The sequence below is a fragment of the Aegilops tauschii genome, chromosome 1, assembly GCF_002575655.3.
Source record: "Aegilops tauschii subsp. strangulata cultivar AL8/78 chromosome 1, Aet v6.0, whole genome shotgun sequence".
NCBI classification, from domain to species: Eukaryota; Viridiplantae; Streptophyta; class Magnoliopsida; order Poales; family Poaceae; genus Aegilops; species Aegilops tauschii.
In genome coordinates this window covers 1,089,598-1,109,380 of record NC_053035.3, presented here as the reverse complement: position 1 = coordinate 1,109,380, position 19,783 = coordinate 1,089,598, and the positions used below count along the sequence as shown (strand labels likewise).

General features: G+C 43.6%; 2 pseudogenes; both read left to right on the top strand.

Annotated features, from left to right (window-relative positions):
- Window positions 1-7,419: 7,419 nt before the first annotated feature.
- On the top strand, window positions 7,420-11,514 carry LOC109783384 (disease resistance protein RGA5-like; annotated as a pseudogene).
- Window positions 11,515-13,186: 1,672 nt separating this feature from the next.
- LOC141025665 (protein FAR1-RELATED SEQUENCE 5-like) lies at window positions 13,187-16,154 on the top strand (annotated as a pseudogene).
- Window positions 16,155-19,783: the final 3,629 nt, after the last annotated feature.

Below are 19,783 nucleotides of genomic sequence, written 5' to 3'. Positions count from 1 at the left end.
TCGTTTACACGGAGTGACAAATCCCAGTCTCGATTCGTGCCAACCCAACAGACACTTTCGGAGATACCTGTAGTGCACCTTTATAGCCACCCAGTTACGTTGTGACGTTTGGTACACCCAAAGCATTCCTACGGTATCCGGGAGTTGCACAATCTCATGGTCTAAGGAAATGATACTTGACATTAGAAAAGCTCTTAGCAAACGAACTACACGATCTTGTGCTAGGCTTAGGATTGGGTCTTGTCCATCACATCATTCTCCTAATGATGTGATCCCGTTATCAACGACATCCAATGTCCATGGTCAGGAAACCGTAGCCATCTATTGATCAACGAGCTAGTCAACTAGAGGCTTACTAGGGACATGGTGTTGTCTATGTATCCACACATGTATCTGAGTTTCCTATCAATACAATTCTAGCATGGATAATAAAAGATTATCATGAACAAGGAAATATAATAATAACCTATTTATTATTGCCTCTAGGGCATATTTCCAACAGTCTCCCACTAGAGTCAATAATCTTGTCCACATCACCATGTGATTAACACTCATAGGTCACATCACCATGTGACCAACATCCAAAGAGTTTACTAGAGCCAACAATCTAGTTCACATCACTATGTGATTAACACTCAATGAGTTCTGGTTTGATCATGTTATGCTTGTGAGAGAGGTTATTAGTCAACGGGTCTGAACCTTTCAGATCCGTGTGTGCTTTACGAATATCTATGTCATCTTGTGGATGCTACCATGCGCTATTTGGAGCCATCTCAAATAATTGCTCTACTATACGAATCCGGTTTACTACTCAGAGTCATCCGGATTAGTGTCAAAGTTCGCATCGACGTAACCCTTTACGACGAACTCCTTTTCACCTCCATAATCGAGAAAATTCCTTAGTCCACTAGATACTAAGGATAAGTTCGACCGCTGTCATGTGATCCATTCCCGGATCACTATTGTACCCCTTGACCAACTCATGGCAAGGCACACTTCATGTGCGGTACACAGCATAGCATACTGTAGAGCCTACGTCTAAAGCATAGGGAACGACCTTCGTCCTTTCTCTCTCTTCTGTTGTGGTCAGGTCTTGAGTCTTACTCAATACTCACACCTTGTAACACAGCCAAGAACTCCTTCTTTGCTGATCTATTTTGAACTCTTTCAAAAACATGTCAAGGTGTGCGTTCTTTGAAAGTATCATCAGGCGTCTTGATCTATCTCTATAGATCTTGATGCCCAATATGCACGCAGCTTTATCCAGGTCTTCCTTTGAAAACTCCTTTCAAACAACCCTTTATGCTTTCTAGAAATTTTACATCATTTCGGATCAACAATATGTCATTCACATATACTTATCAGAAATGTTGTAGCGCTCCCACTCACTTTATTGTAAATACAAGTTTCTAACAAACTTTGTATAAACCCAAAAACTTTGATCACTCCATCAAAGCGTATATTCTGACTCCGAGATGCTTGCTCTAATCCATGGAAGGATCGCTAGAGCTAGCATACCTTTCAGCATCCTTAGGATCGACAAAACCTTTCTGATTGTATCACATACAACCTTTCCTCACGAAAACTGGTAAGGAAACTTGTTTTGACATCCATCTGCCAGATTTCATAAATGCAGCTAATGCTAACATGATTCCGACAGACTTAAGCATCGCTACGGATGAGAGAATCTCATCGTAGTCAACTCCTTGAACTTGTGAAAATACTCTTTGCCACAAGTCGAGCTTCATAGACGGTAACATTACCGTCCATGTCCGTCTTCTTCTTAAAGATCCATTTATCTCGGATTTCATGGCTTCTAACCATTTGTCGGAATATGGGCCCACCATCGCTTCTCCATAGCTCGTAGGTTCATTGTTGTCTAGCAACATGACTTCCAAGACAGGCTCACGTACTACTCTGAAGTAGCACGCATCCTCGTCGTCCTACGAGGTTTGGTAGTGACTTGATCTGAAGTTTCATGATCACTATCATAAGCTTCCACTTCAATTGGTGTAGGTGCCACAGGAACAACTTCCTGTGCCCTGCTACACACTAGTTGAAGTGACGGTTCAATAACCTTATCAAGTCTCCACCATCCTCCCACTCAATTCTTTCGAGAGAAACTTTTCCTCGAGAAAGGACTCGTTTCTAGAGTGGGAGCAAAAGTAATTGCCTCTAGAACTGAAATAGGAGGTATGCCCAACTGTTTTGGGTATTCTATGAAGATGCATTTATCCGCTTTGGGTTCGAGCTTATCAGCCTGAAACTTTTTCACATAAGCATCGCAGCCCCAAACTTTTAAGAAACGACAACTTAGGTGTCTCTAAACAGTGTCGTCTCAACGGAATTGCGTGGTGCCCCTTTAAAGTGAATGCGGTTGTCTCTAATGCCTAACCCATAAACGATAGTGGTAATTCGATAAGAAACATCATGGTATGCACCATATCCAATAGGGTGCAGCTATGATGTCTGGACACACCATCACACTATGGTGTTCCAGGCGGTATTAATTGTGAAACACTTTCCACAATGTCTCAATTGTGTGCCAGACTCGTAACTCAGATACTCATCTCTATGATCATATCACAGACATTTTATCCTCTTGTCACGACGATCTTCAACTTCACTCTGAAATTACTTGAACCTTTCAATAATTCATACTTGTGTTTCATCAAGTAAATACACTCAGCATCTACTCAAATCATCTGTGAAGTAGGAACATAACGATATCCACTGCATGCCTCAGCACTCATTGGACTGCATACATCAAAATGTATTACTTCCAATAAGTAGCTCTCTTGTTCCATCTTACTGAAAACGAGGCCTTTCAGTCATCTTGCCCATGTTGTATGATTTGCATGTCTCCAGTGATTCAAAATCAAGTGAGTACAAACGATCCATTTGCATGGAGTTTCTTCATGCACATATACCAATAGACATGGTTCGCATGTCTCAATCTTTTCAAAAATGAGTGAGTCCAAAGATCCATCTACATGGAGCTTCTTCATGCATTCTATACCAATATGACTCAAATGGCAGTGCCACAAGTATGTGGAGCTATCATTACTTTTGGCATGAACATGTGTATCACTATGATCGAGATTCATTTTAGGTGCAAGACCATTGAAGGTGTTATTCAAATAAACAGAATAACCATTATTCTCCTTAAATGAATAACTGTATTGCGATAAACATAATCCAATCATGCTCAACGCAAACACCAAATCTCGATGGTAGAGGGAGCATGCGATGCTTGATCACATATCGTCATCTCACGTAACGTAGCAGAAATTCAAAATTTTCTACGCATCACCAAGATAATTCTATGGAGTAATCTAGCAACGAGGGAAGGGGAGTGCATCTACATACCCTTGTAGATCGCGAGCGGAAGCGTTCAAGAGAACGGGGTTGATGGAGTCGTACTCGTCGTGATCCAAATCACCGATGATCCTAGCGCCGAACGGACGTCACCTCCGCGTTCAACACACGTACGGAGCAGCGACGTCTCCTCCTTCTTGATCCAGCAAGGGGGGAGGAGAGGTTGATGGAGATCCAGCAGCACGACGGCGTGGTGGTGGAAGTAGCGGGATCCCGGCAGGGCTTCGCCAAGCGCAAGCGGGGAGGAAGAGGTGTCACGGGAGGGAGAGGGAGGCGCCAGGGCTTCGGTATTGCTGCCCTCCCTTCCCCCCACTATATATAGGGCCAAGGGAGAGGGGGGGGGCGCAGCCTTGGCCCTTCCTCCAAGGAAGGGTGCGGCCAGGGAGGAGTCCATCCTCCCCAAGGCACCTCGGAGGTGCCTTCCCCCTTTAGGACTCTCCCTTTATCTTATCTCTTGGCGCATGGGCCTCTTGGGGCTGGTTCCCTTGGCCCATATAGGCCAAGGCGCACACCCCTACAGCCCATGTGCCCCCCGGGGCTGGTGGACCCCCTTGGTGGACCCCCGGACCCCTTTCGGCACTCCCGGTACAATACCGATAAAGTGCGAAACTTTTCCGGCGACCAAAATAAGACTTCCCATATATAAATCTTTACCTCCGGACCATTCCGGAACTCCTCGTGACGTCCGGGATCTCATCCGGGACTCCGAACAACTTTCGGGTTACCGCTTACTAATATCTTTATAACCCTAGCGTCACGGAACCTTAAGTGTGTAGACCCTACGGGTTCGGGAGACACGCAGACATGACCGAGACGACTCTCCGGTCAATAACCAATAGCGGGATCTGGATACCCATATTGGCTCCCACATGTTCCACGATGATCTCATCGGATGAACCACGATGTCGAGGATTCAATCAATCCCGTATACAATTCCCTTTGTCAACCGGTATGTTACTTGCCCGAGATTCGATCGTCGGTATCCCAATACCTTGTTCAATCTCGTTACCGGCAAGTCTCTTTACTCGTTCCGTAACACATCATCCCGTGATCAACTCCTTGGTCACATTGTGCACATTATGATGATGTCCTACCGAGTGGGCCTAGAGATACCTCTCCGTTTACACGGAGTGACAAATCTCAGTCTCGATTCATGCCAACCCAACAGACACTTTCGGAGATACCTGTAGTGCACCTTTATAGCCACCCAGTTACGTTGTGACGTTTGGTACACCCAAAGCATTCCTACGGTATCCGGGAGTTGCACAATCTCATGGTCTAAGGAAATGATACTTGACATTAGAAAAGCTCTTACCAACGAACTACACGATCTTGTGCTAGGCTTAGGATTGGGTCTTGTCCATCACATCATTCTCCTAATGATGTGATCCCGTTATCAACGACATCCAATGTCCATGGTCAGGAAACCGTAACCATCTATTGATCAACGAGCTAGTCAACTAGAGGCTTACTAGGGACATGGTGTTGTCTATGTATGCACACATGTATCTGAGTTTCCTATCAATACAATTCTAGCATGGATAATAAACGATTATCATGAACAAGGAAATATAATAATAACCTATTTATTATTGCCTCTAGGGCATATTTCCAACCGTGAGGGAGGGGCTAAATAGGGGGTGGAGCGGCGGGAGGTGAGCCGAAATCCTCCCGCCAATTTTTCAGCGACGCGGGCGAGCTTGCGCCATCTCCCCTAGTCTCACGTGGGGAGAAGCGCGTCGCCCTCCCTCACCTCGCCCGAGCCAGACTCGTGAGCTACTGCCGAATCGTGCATTTCCCCTGGGCCTGGCCTGGGCGTGCTTTAAGTTTCGTGCGATGCAGGCCGCACAGTGAATGCAGGAAACCAAACGGGCCAAATTCTTCCCGCTCGAGCCAGGCTGGACCTAATGCAGGCAACCAAACACGCCCTTGGATAGTAGAGTCCGTACATGGAGGTGAGGGTGTTGGGGCCGGTGACGCACATGGAGCAGACTTAGCAGAGCAGTACCACTTGTGTCGGCAGCTGTAGTCTGAAAATAAGATGATGTGATGAGACATGGTCTGTCAGCTTTGCAGCACAAGTGGCGCTGCATGCGTGGGAATGCAAGACCTAACAACGAGACATGCCTCATGAAGTTTACCCGCCCTCACATGCATCACACCAACTTCTCTGTTGTTTGTAGGGTCCTTGTGTACCCTTTCCAATTAAAAAGACGATGCATGTAATCTCGATCCTCGGAACTATTTGTGTTTGCTTTAACTGTGTGCCAGCAAATTACAATTCTACACATATAATCCTAAGATCTGAGGAGCGTGTAAGTACAACTTGCATTAAGGCATCTCCTCCCCCTGCAGCGGCGCCGTGCCGCTCCAAGGAAACCCCGCCATCCGCCTCCAGCCGCCAACAGCAAAGGATCCCCGTCCCGCCGCTGCCGCCGAGGGGAACGCACGGCGGCGGCAGCGACAATTCTCCTCAGCTGACGATTGGATCTGGGTGGCGACGGTCCACTCCGGCCATATGAAGGGCAGTGGCACAGGCTAGCGGAGACCAGGATCAGCGTGCTAGCCGCGGCGACGTCGAGATCTCCGTGACGTCGGCTAGGGCACCCGATCTAGGCCCAAATGGGCTTCAACGGGCCACACGTCAGGCTGTCGTTATGCATCTCCTCTGATCCGGCGACGGCAAGCGGCTACTGGACTAGACTTGCAACACAAGGATGTCGAGGGCTCCGACCCTGGGCGTGATGGTGGTGGTCATCTCCTTCGCCAGAGGTGGTTGGCCGCCTGGTTGTGGCAAGTCGCATCCAGTCCTGGCATCGAGTGGGGAGGCGATGCTGCCGGTGAAAACCGTGCTATGACTTCGGTCATGCCGGGCCGTGGCTGCGTTTTCGCGTCGTTATCTTGTTGAAGACATCGCCACTGCAGCTATCGTCGACTTCCTTGGGCTGCTCCTGGTGGAAACCTAGACCCGGGTTTTCCGAATCTGACAATGGCGGCTATTTAGTCGTCGCTCTCCCTCATGGGGGCATCGTTTTTGGAGCAGCTGCCGGGTGTGGTAGACAAGTGGTGGAGCGGTGTTTCATTTACCGCATCAATGACGACGGATATCGGCGGCGTGGCGCAGCAGGGTCTCGACGATGGATGTGTTATGATGCACGCACGTAGGAAGGTGGCGTTTTCTGGCGCCATGGTGGCACGACGGTGAGCTTGGCAAGGTCGATGTTAGGCTTCGTGTGATATCTGTTTGGTATTCGGCTTAGACAATTGGCATCCCTTCATTTAGGAGAAGTGACAGATGTTGCCAAGATGGTGCCTTCAGACTTACTGTTGTATTACTTTATATTGTCTTTGTGAATAATTAATAAAATGGATGCATGGATTGCCCAAATGCAGAAACCGGGGGTCATCCACTTTTCGAATAAAAATCCCTAACGCTGGGTCCACAGACACGGGAGACAAGTCTATGGACACAAATCTCGAAGCCGGCCATCCAACGCTAAACGCATATACTTCATCAAACACGATATAATTCATCAAAGTCCGGATAGAAAATAGCACAAATCATCTATACATAGGATGTAAATAAGTCTAGTACAACAATACTTCAAATTCAGCGAGAAATAGTTCAAATTCAACTAGATTAACCGGATGTCGAACAAGTTTTTTCATGAACAGATCATGTCGCCCCGCACATATGTATGTAAATGGTCTGCCCTCTAGTCCGGGGTTAGTTTTCATGCTGTAGACGTGGAGTCCCAGTACAACTCCTTCTAATACTGGTATAAATACAGTTCATCGTCGGGGAGACCCAGTACGGCGCCTCAAGAAGAGTAGCAGGCCATCGTTTAATTACACACACCGAACCCGGAAGAAAAATCACTGCACCAGTGGCTCCAAATCTCTCCTTGGCATCGGATGCAAAGAATACAAAATTTTCTTATTTTAGTTGTCAGTTCTATTTTACAAATGAGTTTCTTATGTGTAGTAAGTGTAAAGAAATTTCATATCGAATCATTTTTTCTTATTTTATTATTTTCATAAAATTTACAAAAAATGGTCTCATCACACATAAAATGATGTTAGTGCAAATATACCATATGATGCCTTACATTAACTCAGTTTTTTAAAATTTATTTTATTGAATCCTTTTTTTTCTAGAAATTAGTGTGAACTACAAATGTGCCTCATGATTAACTTGATTGATGGATTTGAAATTTCATTACACCAATATATACGTTAATTGATCTTGTATCACAGTGTAATTCATATCATGTACTCACTCTGTATCAACTTTGTACTAACTCTAGTACAAGGTCGTAGTAAGGTTAAGATACTTATTTTGGGACGAAGGGAGTATTAAATAATTTAGTATAGTTTAATTTTATGATATTTTCTTTAGTGTTAACTCACCAAGCTTATTTTTTGACCTAATTGTTTAATTCATATCATATACACACACCGAATCATGAAGAAAAATCACTGCATCATCAAGTTACACCGCAACGTGAAGAAGAATCACTGCATAATAAAAAACACTGCTTTACATGACCGTCCAGAGAGCACGGGCCGCTCCAAATCTTATCTCCTTGGCGCCTCTAACAAAGCATGGGATGCCATGCCAGCATTCTCTAGGGTCACTGCAGAAAACAGCAGCAAGGCAGCGTGGGCTCACTGCAGCAAGACAGCAATCATGCAATTAGTGGAGGGGTCACTCACGCACATGGACGGACTGCTGCATACCACCATCCATCTGTAGCACCTCATTTTCTCCAGCTCTATCATTAGAAGCAGCTCTACCATGGCGATGTGTAAAAACTAAAAACAGAGCTTTACATGACCGTCCAGAGAGCACGGGCCGCTCCAAATCTTACCTCCTTGGCACCTCTAACAAAGCATCGGATGCCAGACATCGTGGGCTCGACACTGCAAGACATCGTGAGGTCACTGCAGCAACACATCTATTATGCAATTTAAGGTGGAGGGGTCACTCGCCCACTCACGCACATCACATGGACTGCTGCACCATCCATCTGTAGCAGTAGCACCGCCAACTCTTATCAATCAACCCAGCGTCTCCTCTGTGTCTCCAGCTCTATCAATCAACCCATCGTCACCACCAACTCCTCTGCTACAGCAAGAAAACACACCCCTCCACACCCAAGCCATGGAAGCCGCCATGATCCCTTTGATCAAGAAGCTCGGCGGCCTACTCGCGGACGAGTACAACCTGGAGAAGCGCGTGAGGAAGCGCGTCGAGTCTCTGATCACAGAGCTGGAGATGATGCACGCCGTTCTACGCAAGATCAGCGCCAAGCCAGCCGAGCTGTTTGACGAGGAGGTCCTCATTTGGGCGGGCAAAGTGAACGAATTGGCTCCTCTGTTAGTGTGAAAAAAAAATTTGAACACCCAATTCTAAATTCCTGGATCCGCCACTGCTCCTACCATATGGAGGACGCCGTCGACGCTTTCATCGTGCGCGTGGAGGACGTTGGCCATAACCGTGGCTCCAACAACATGAAGAACAGAGTCAAGAAGTTCCTCAAAAGGGCTACCAAATTGTTTACCAAGGGTAAGGCTCTTCATCAGTTTTCTAATGACATTGAAGAAGCTCAGCGGCTCTCCAAGGAGTTGGGCGAGCTGCGCCAAAAGTATATGAGTGACGCGGACACCAAAGGTAATGCTGATGCCATTGACCCTCGCCTCAAGGCGGTGTACAAAGATGTCACAGAGCTCGTTGGGATAGATCATGTAAGAGATGAGCTGATCAAGAAGCTGTGACTGCAATGAGAGGTCCAAGGACCAATTGAGGACCATGTCTATTGTTGGATTTGGCGGACTCGGCAAGACAACTCTGGCCAAAGCAGTGTATGACAAGATCAAAGTGCAGTTTGATAATGTAGCTTTTGTTTCCGTATCTCGGAATCCTGACATGGCCAAGATTTTAAAGAAGGTCTTATATGAACTTGACAAGAGCAAGTATGCAACCATCAACGAAGCTGCTAGGGACAATGAACAACTCATCGATGAACTGAGAATGTTTCTTCAGGACAAGAGGTATGTATGTAGCAGCAAATTATTATCATTATTCTTTTCAGGAGAGCATGTAATGCTGGCTAGTAAATACCGTGTCCCAACTAAGTTTTATTTTGGTTTTGTTAAATGGCGCTGATATTAGGCCTTACATTTTTGTTTCATATGCCTCTTCAAATTATGCACTATATATGGTTATCTTTTTTATAAATTTCATGAGATGGCAATACCGTCTCTTAATTAATTTGGTGCTGACTTGGCAAAACATATATAGACCTAGTTATGTTGGTTGATTTGTAAAGTAACGCAATAAAAAATACAGGTACCTCATTGTAATCGATGACATATGGGATGAAAAAGCATGGGAACTTATTAAGTGTGCTTTCACTGACAACTGCCTTGGTAGTCGAGTAATGACTACCACCCGCATAGCCGGTATATCTAATGTATGTTGCTCTTCTAGTGATGATATAGTATATCAGATGAAACCACTTCCTGATGATGACTCTAGAAAACTCTTCTACAAAAGAATATTTCCTCAAGGAATCAAGTGTCCTGATGAGTTGGAGGAGGTATCTAGAAAAATCTTAAAGAAATATGGTGAAGTACCACTAGCCATCATCACTATTGCAAGTATTTTAGCTAGCGATGGTCCAGATAAACAGATCAAGCCAAAGTATCACTGGGACAACATACTTGGCTCTATTGGTCGTGGACTTGAAGAAGGTGATAGTGCAAAGGACATGCAGAGAATATTGTCCTATAGTTATTATGATTTACCTTCTCATCTGAAGGCTTGTTTATTATATCTCAGTATATTTTCAGAGGATTTTGAGTTAAGGAGAGACCGATTGATATGGATGTGGATAGCCGAAGGCTTTGTGCAAGGTGGAAAAAAAGAAACTGGACTATTTGAGCTCGGAGAGAGTTACTTCAATGAACTTGCAAATAGAAACTTGATTCAACCAATAGATGTTGATGCTACGGGTAAGGTGGAAACTTGTCGCATGCATGATATGGTGCTTGATTTGTTATGTTCCCTGTCGAGTGAACAAAACTTTGCTACAATATTAGATGGTACTCAATAGAGAAAACCTATTTCGCACAGCAAGGGTCGTAGATTGTCTTTTCAAAATAGCATGTCAGAGCTCACCACCCATCGGGTCGATGCCACAAGTATCTCACAAGTGAGGTCTGTTGTTCTCTATAGAACAAATATTGATCTAATCCAGACTATTTCATGCTTTCAAGATTTACGTGTATTGGATTTGGAAGGTTGTGATCTTGGGAGAAATCGCCACAATATTGATCTCAAGCATATTGAGAATTTATTACACCAAAGGTATCTGGGGCTAAGAGGAACTTCTGTTCGCTAGCTCCCCGTGGAAATAGGAAAGCTACAGTTTTTGGAGACACTCGACTTAGCAGAAAATGGATCAACTCTAGCAGTGATTCCAACAAGTGTTGTCCGTCTAACACGTTTGATATGCCAAAATGCAGCCGATTCAGCGTTACCAGTTGGGATCGGGAAGCTGACGTCATTAGAAGAGCTGAAAGGATTACTGGTGGATGTGAAAGAGCTTGGGAAACTGGTCGAGCTGAGAGTGCTCTACCTTTACTGGAATGGAAGCGATGAGAGCATGTATAATTCTTTGGTGGTGTCCCTGGGCAAGCTGCGGAAAATGCAGAGTCTAACAATTTTCGATGTAGGGGATGCAAGGTCTGATGTCAGTTGGGATGGTTGGATGCCCACCCCACAGCTTCGGTACCTTTGGTTTAAAAGATGTACCACGACATTGCCTAGGTGGGTTAATTCATTATCATTTCCCCTCCTCTCCTCCATGCATGTTTCAGTAGACATAGTGCGACCGGAAGTTGACATTCAAATCCTCGGGAAGCTTCCCGCTCTTCATTTTTTCTGGCTTTGGGTAAACAAATCTCAGCACACTCGTGCCGAAACATTCGCCATTGGCCCTAATGCATTCCCATGTTTGAGAGAGTACCAGTTCTATGGTTTTATCATGGGGCCATCTATATTTCCACGAGGAGCTATGCCAAGGCTTGAAGTCCTGGTGTTCTCAGCCCAAGCGTCAGATATTGTCGGCGGTGACCTGGATGTCGGCATGGAGCACCTCCCTTCCCTCTAGCAAGTCAAGGTTTGCCTTTGGCTTGAGGAAGGCAACTCTTCAGATAAGTGCAAGGAGGAAGTGGATGTTGTGCTGAGGCATGCAGCGGACACCCATCCCAACCATCCCACCGTTCGTACCATTCGTGGGTCCTTTCTCTCAGGTTTCTTCTGTAGATTATGGCTTAATTTTGGCGGCTGCTAGGCGTCATCCGCCTGCTAATATCGCATTTAGTATCCTGCAAAACTGCCGCTGGATTTAATTATGCGCGGCCGTCGGATTGAAGCCACGTGTTCACCCTCCCGACCAGTTCCCGTTGTCGTTACCCGTGTTGCTACAACCGTTTCGTGGAAGCATAATCCCCACCTCCTCTGCACCCGCCCGAGGTCAGGGCGAGGATGAGATCCACGCCGCCGACGCCGCGTCGCCTCTACCACAGCCGCGGCCAACGCAGCACCGACTCTACCACCACCGCAGACGACGCAGCATCGCCTCTACCTCGCCGCCGTCGACGCAGCAACACCCCCGTACACCTTCCAGCGCCATGGCAGCTCACCACATAGTTCGATCTATGTTGTCGGCCGCCATGGATCGAAGCTCCGGTGCTCCATCGAGCAGGAGGAAGGCCAGATCGGCCCCGATTCTCGCCGGCGAGCCGATTCGCCGGTCTGGAGCTGCAAGGGAGCTCCGTGATCCTCCTGTCTTCTCTGCAGAAGCCTCTCGGGCAAGCTCCTCACAGGGTTGGTTAAGTTGCAAGCTCCTCACATGCATGAAGCATCAAGTTGTTTTGACTTCTGCTATGTCAACAATTATGTTTCTCTCTCTGATCACTGTCCTAAAAAAAGGCAGTATGAATTGCAGCATATCTCCTTATGTCAACTGAAAATTCCTGAAAGTGTGTACAGAAAAAACTCCTCCCAATTTCAGTTTAGAACTGCTCCAAACAAAATGTGCTGGGGGAGGTCGTCTGAAAAATGCTCCTTACACTTTCAGTTAAAAAATGCACCAAAAAAATGTGCAGGGGGAAGTCAATTCAGGACTGTGTATAATTTGCTCCTTGCAAATTTTAGTTAAATATTTGAAAAAACAAAAAGGCGGTGGGGGTTATCTGTATGTGTGGTGAATGCTCCTAACAAAGTACAATCAAGTTTGAATAAAAGTCCCCAATGTGAGCTTACTTGTAAATGCTGCATATGTTGTGAAAATTATAAAGCACCGGTGCTATTTTGACTATGTTGCATCGTTTTAAACAGCGGTCATGCTTGACAAAAGTTCCTTTACTAGGAAAAAATAGATAGAAATGTTGCATCTGGTAGGAAAAGCTAATTTGTATTACAAAAAACATTATCAACTTGATTACTTTGCTTGTAGCACTGTGACCATTGAAGTAGAAAGATGTGGAAGCATTTTGTTTAGTATCATGAGGTGAAAACATAGAAACATGAACACAAAATCTGATGTAAATACATCTTTTATGCTAGAAGCACTACTTTCTTGCATGTTATACCTTTTTTTTACTGACATTGTGAAAACTTTTTTCTGCACAACAAAAATAGGCTGCTGGTGCTGGAGGTGATGATGATGAGAGCTACATTATGGGGCGAATTTCTGCTGCGAATGGAGTTAGTATGGAATGGATGATTAATGCGGGTGATGTCGAACAGGATATCGATGATGCATATGATGATGCAATATCATCGCAACCACTTGTTCCATATGTGGGCTTGACCTTTGATCAGTTGACGATGCAAGGCAATTCTACAACGCATATGTTTTCAGGCATGGGTTTGGAATCAGAACATCTGCTTCAAAAAACAGCCAGGCCAGAGGACCCACAAAGCTAATTAGCAGGACTTTGACGTGTGTTCATGCACGACCCGATGGAAGCAAAAGTGAATCTGATAGCACTACAGATAGTATTGCAACAGAGTCAAGCAACACTGGCAAACACCCTGGACTTTGGATGAACATGGCAGACACAAGAAAAAGGAACAGGTTGCAACGTCACGATTGCAAGGCTCACATGATAGTTGGACTCCGAGATAACCGATGGACCGTCACGTGCTTTACAGACGACCATACACATGCTCTGGTGCAACTGGAAGAGAAGGTTAGGTTTTATTGGTCTCATCGAAAGATCCCACGAGAAGACCTCCAAATGATAAGGACGTTCCATGAACGTAACTTGTCAACCTCAGATTGCATGGGAATCCTTGGAGATTGTCACGGAGGTGATCAGAGGCGCCTTGGTTATGTCAAAAGGGATGTACCAAATGCACGGTCCGAGATGCGGCAAACCATGGCATTTCAGGACATGGCCATGACAATTGAATACTTTGAGAGGCGGCAAGCTGAAAACCCACAGTTCTTCTATGCAACACAGGTGAATAAGGAAACAAATGTGGTAGAGGCATTGTTTTGGGTGGATGGAAGGACAAGAACACTATACCGAAAGTACAAGGACTGTGTCTTTTTTGATACAACCTTTTGCACAAACAAATATAATATGCCTTTTCTCCGATCGTTGGCATCAACAACCATCTTCAGACTATTGTCCTAGGCTGTGCATTGCTTCCAAATGAGCAAACTGAAACCTTCAAGTGGGTCTTTCGGCAATGGTTGCTTTCGAAGAACAATGAGTACCCAAGAAACCTTATGACTGACTAGTGAGAGCAATGGAAACTGCAATTTCTGATGTGCTCCCTCACACAACCCATAGGTGTTGCAAGTGGCATGTACATCGGAAGGCGCGTGAGAAACTTGGGAGGATGCTTACAAGGGATTCAATTTTTGAGAAAACTTTCTATGAATGCATCAATGAATCCAAGACAGTGGATGAATTTGAAGAAACATGGCAACACATGTTGCATTGCTTCGAGTACACGGAGAATAGGCACTTACAAAACATGTGGGAATGCCGTCAGACATGGGCTCCTGCATACTTCAAAAATTATTTCTTCCCTTTCACAAGCATAACCGGGAGACCAGAAGGGCTGAATTCTTATTTCAAGACGTTGGTGCATCTACAAAACTCGGTTTTCACATTTGTAAGGCAGTATGAATTCCTACAAGAAACAATGCTAGACCGTGAAGATAATGTTGCTTTCACTGGAGAAACGACAACATCGACAGCTTATAATGTAACGCAGCATCTTTGGCAAGTTCCAAGAGCAAGCGGCAGCATCAACAGCTTATATAATCAAACAAGTGCCTAATCTTGAGCAGGAAGGTATCATGTTTAAGCTTTACTCAAACTTGTATGATAATCCAAAGTTGTACCATGTGCAAGCTGTGATAGAAGAGGGGTTGTACTCGTGTAGCTGCCATTACTTTGAGATGAATGGTGTGCTTTGCTCACACATGATAAGGGTGATGATACAGCTTAATGTGCAAGAAATTCCAAGTAGATACATGTTGGAAAGGTGGTCCTAAGCAGCTACGACAAACATGGACACATCTGGGAGGTTCCTTGAGTTTGTCCTACCAGAGACAAACACTCTCAAGTACAACTCGCTGTGCAGAGATATGAATGCATTGGCAGCAGAAGCATGCTCAGTTGATCCAGCTTACAACTTATTGACAGATGTAATGACGCAGCTCTGGCCCATAGTTGCTTCAATGAAAAAAGAGCAAATGTCAAGGGAAGATGTGGTGCAGCATCAGCAACCCCCTCAAGCAGGTGCATCTAATGCTGAAACTGGAGCAAACCCACAACCATTAGCACCGCTACAAAATCCTGCTCGTGTGACGAAGCAAGGTCGACCAACAGAACGAGCAAAAAGAAAAAAGACATTGTTGGAGCAGCGAGAAGAGGAGCATAAGAAGAAGCTTCAGAAAGAAGCCAAGAAAGATAGCAAAAGAACAGCCAAGAAAGAAAGCAAGAAAGAAGACAACGTGCAGTCGTCGAGCAAGCCAAAACCTAGGAGGAAAGTTACTAGTTCATTTTGCAGTGAAGAAGAACACACTATCAAAACATGTGAGTCACTCCGTGGGTACAAGGCAATGATGGCGGCTAATCTTACAACAAAATGTCAGTTTTGCTCCGAGGAAGGCCACACAATGCAATCATGCATTCATTTTAAAGCTGCGATGGCAAAAGTCGAGGGACATGCTCAATAGGGTCATTCTGTAGTTGAATTCATGTATCAACAACTTTAAAAGTATACTTTAAAAAATAGGACATATTTGTACTCGGTAGAAGTACTGAAAATTTAAGTCCACTTTGTCAGAGGTTTTGGTTCATATTACTGCTCATGTTGCTCGTGTTTCTGCTCAAGTTACTTCTCAAAACCGCGTATGTTCAAAAAGTTCATATTGCTGCTAAAAATAAGGTGAGGGCGAAATAGTTATGAAGCATTCTTACTGTGTTTTGTGGTGAGTTGAGAAGGATCTATTTTAAATAATGTTACATAATTTTCAGTTATTAAAGAAAAATGAGTTTCTCAACATGTGTTGATTCTCTCAAATGAATTTCATGTAAATTTTCCGACAATGCTTCTTTCAGCAAGCTAAATAATGCATCTAGTAGTAGGGGGTCCAACAAGCTAAAAATGCTTCTAGTGCTCACTGCTTAGTTGCAAAATCTCCCAGAATGCTTCTTCCAGCAACATTTATCAGAAAAAGTTGTTGCTTCAAAAAAAAAAGAAATTGTAGAAAAAATGTTTCATGAACATGCTCCATCTAGCAATTCCAATTCCTTAACATTGTGGCTGATTTTGTGAGAACATAAGGAAGCACATGGTAGAAATACACATGAAAACCCAAAAAATGAGAAGCATTCCATGAACTTGAAAACTTGAGCACCAAACAGCGAAATTTTTAGAACTTGCTTAAAATTCACCACATAGTTATAGCTTCCATCAAATCTCGAAACAAAAAATATTTATGTTTCCTTACTACAAACTACTGATAATAGTTCCAGCCATCCAAAAGAGCCCAACATCTAGTTTCCTTTACATGGAGTTTCATTTCACACACAAAGATAACAGAGATGCATTGATGCGGCTTGAAGCTACGTCGGTATTTCCCCAAAGAGGAAGGGATGATGCAGCACAGTGGCAGTAGGTATTTCCCTCAGATGTGAAACCAAGGTTATCGAACCAGTAGGACAACCAAGCAACAAAACGTAAACATCACCTGCACACAAATAACAACTTCTCGCAACCCGACTTGTAAAAGGGGTTGTCAATCCCTTTCGGGTACGGTGCCTCAAGATAGGCAAACCGATGTGAATAATTTTGTAGTAAATTAATAGATCGAACGTCAAATAAAATAAATAAGAATAAATTGCAGCAAGGTATTTTTTATTTTTAGTTTAATAGATCTGAAAATAAAAGCAAAGGAAAATAGATCGCAAAGGCAAATAATATGAGAAAGAGATCCGGGGCCCGTAGGTTTCACTAGTGGCTTCTCTTGAGAAAAATAGCAAATGGTGGGTGTACAAATTACTGTTGGGCAATTGACAAAACTTCAAATAATTATGATGATATCCAGGCAATGATCATTACATAGGCGTCACATCCAAGATTAGTAGCCGACTCCTGCCTGCATCTACTACTATTACTCCACACATCGACCGCTATCCAGCATGCATCTAGTGTATTAAGTTCATGGAGAAACGGAGTAATGCGATAAGAACAATGGCATGATGTAGACAAGATCTATCTATGTAAAGATAGACCCCATCGTTTTATCCTTAGTAGCAACGATACATACGTGTCGGTTCCCTTTCTGTCACTTGGATCGAGCACCGTAAGATCAAACCCACTACAAAGCACCTCTTCCCATTGCAAGATAAATAGATCAAGTGGGCCCAACAAAACCCAAATATCAGAGAAGAAATACGAGGCTATAAGTAATCATGCATAAAAGAGATCAAAGAAACTCAAATACTTTCATGGATATAAAAAGATAGAGCTGATCATAAACTCAAAGTTCATCGATCCCAATAAATACACCGCAAAAGAGTTACATCATATGGATCTCCAAGAGACCATTGTATTGAGAAATCAACGAGAGAGAGAAGAAGCCATCTAGCTACTAACTACGGACCCGAAGGTCTAAAAAGAACTACTCACCATCATCGGAGAGGCACCAATGGAGGTGGTGAACCCCATCCGAGATGGTGTCTAGATTGGATCTAGTGGTTCTGGAGTCTGCGGCGGCGGGATCAATATTTCGTCGACTACCCTAGGGTTTCTAGAATATTGGGGTATTTATAGAGCGAAGAGGCGGTCCGGGGGCACCCGAGGTGGGCACAACCCACCAGGGCGCGGCTGGGCCTCCTGGCATGCCCTGGTGGGTTGTGCTCTCCTCAGAGCACCCCCCAGGCGCAGCCTTGGCCCATTATGTTGCTTCTGGTCCAAAAAAATCTTCGTAAAGTTTTGTTGCGTTTGGACTCCGTTTGATGTAAAAAACATACAGAAAACAGCAACTGGCACTTGGCACTATGTCAATAGGTTAGTACCAAAAAATGATATAAAAGGATTATAAAATGATTATAAAACATCCAAGATTGATAATATAACAGCATGGAACATTAAAAAATTATAGATACGTTGGAGACGTATCAGCATCCCCAAGCTTAACTCCTACTCGTCCTCGAGTATGTAAGTGATAAAAACAGAATTTTTGATGTGGAATGCTGCCTATCATGTCATATCATATTTGTTTTCATTGTAGCATGGACATTTGGACTTTTATATTGTTCAAAGCAATAGTCTAGTTTTGACATGATAATTTAAATACTTAAGCATATCAACAAGCAACCATGTCTTTCAAAATATCAACGCTAAAATAAGTTATCCCTAGCCCATCATGTTCAATCATTGATCCATTCATGAAACACACTCGCATATTAGCTACACCCAATACTCAAGTACGATCATATTGCCTCCTAGTTGGTGCTTTTTATAAGAGGAGATGGAGACACAAATTCAAAATAAAAATTGCATAAAGTAAAAGAAAGGCCCTTCGTAGATTTGTAGAGGTGCCAGAGCTCAAAGCGAAAAACTTAGAGATAAAAACATTTTGGGAGGTGTATCCTTCCCACCAACGAAAACGACTTAGAGTTCCCAACACTTTCCATGCTAGATATATCATAAGCGGTTCCCAAACAGAAAATAAAGTTTATTCCTTTTTCAACCATACTTTCACTTTCCATGGCTAGTCGTATCCACGGTTGGCCTCCATGCCAACACTTACCAAGGAATTTATTATTTGACAACATAAAGTAATTCATTTTTTTCATTTCGGGACTGGGCATCCCTAATACTTTTGCCTTACTCTCGTGCAATGACAAGTGAATAAACACTCATCGTGAGAATAACACATCTAGCATGGAAAATATTATCCACCCCTCACCGCCTCGCGAGCGGTACGAGCACACAAAAGAGAAATTTATTTTGAAAATTAGAGATGGCACATACAAATTTGCCTAGAACGGCAAAAGAATACCGCATATAGGTAGGTATAGTGGACTCATGGGGCAAAACGGGTTTAAATGATTTTTGAGCACAAGTACTGATCATACTTAGTGCAAAATGAAGGCTAGGAAAAGATTGGGAAGCGACCAACCAAGAAACGAATAATATCATAAGCAAGCATTAAGCATAATTAACACCATAAAATGCACCATAAGTAGGATATAATTTCATTGCACAACTATTGACTTTCGTGCTTGCATAGGGAATCACAAACCTTAACACAAATATTTTTACTAAAGCATGATTACTCATCAACACAACTCACATATCACATCATCATATCTCAAAACTATTACTAAGAATCTAATTTACTTTGTCCAATGATATTCATGAAAGGATTTATTATATCCTTCTTGGATATCTATCACTTTGGGACTAATTTTTATATGTTGCTTTTGATAAGCTCAAACAAATATAAGTGAAGATCATGAGCATAATATTTCTTTCTTTCTCTCAAATTAATTTAAGTGAAGCAAGAGAGAATTTCTTGAAAATTTTACTAACTCTGAAATAAATCTAAGTGAAGCAAGAGAGAATTTCTTCAAAAATACTAAAGCACACCGTGCTCAAAAAGATATAAGTGAAGCACTAGAGCAAGTCCATAGCTCATAAAAATTTAAGTGAAGAATAGAGAGCAATTCTAACAAGTCATGACATAATTTTGGCTCTCTCAAATATGTGTGTCCAGCAAGGAATCAAGACTTAAGACACAAAATAAAACAAGCAAAGACTTATATCATACAAGACGCTCCAAGCAAAACACAT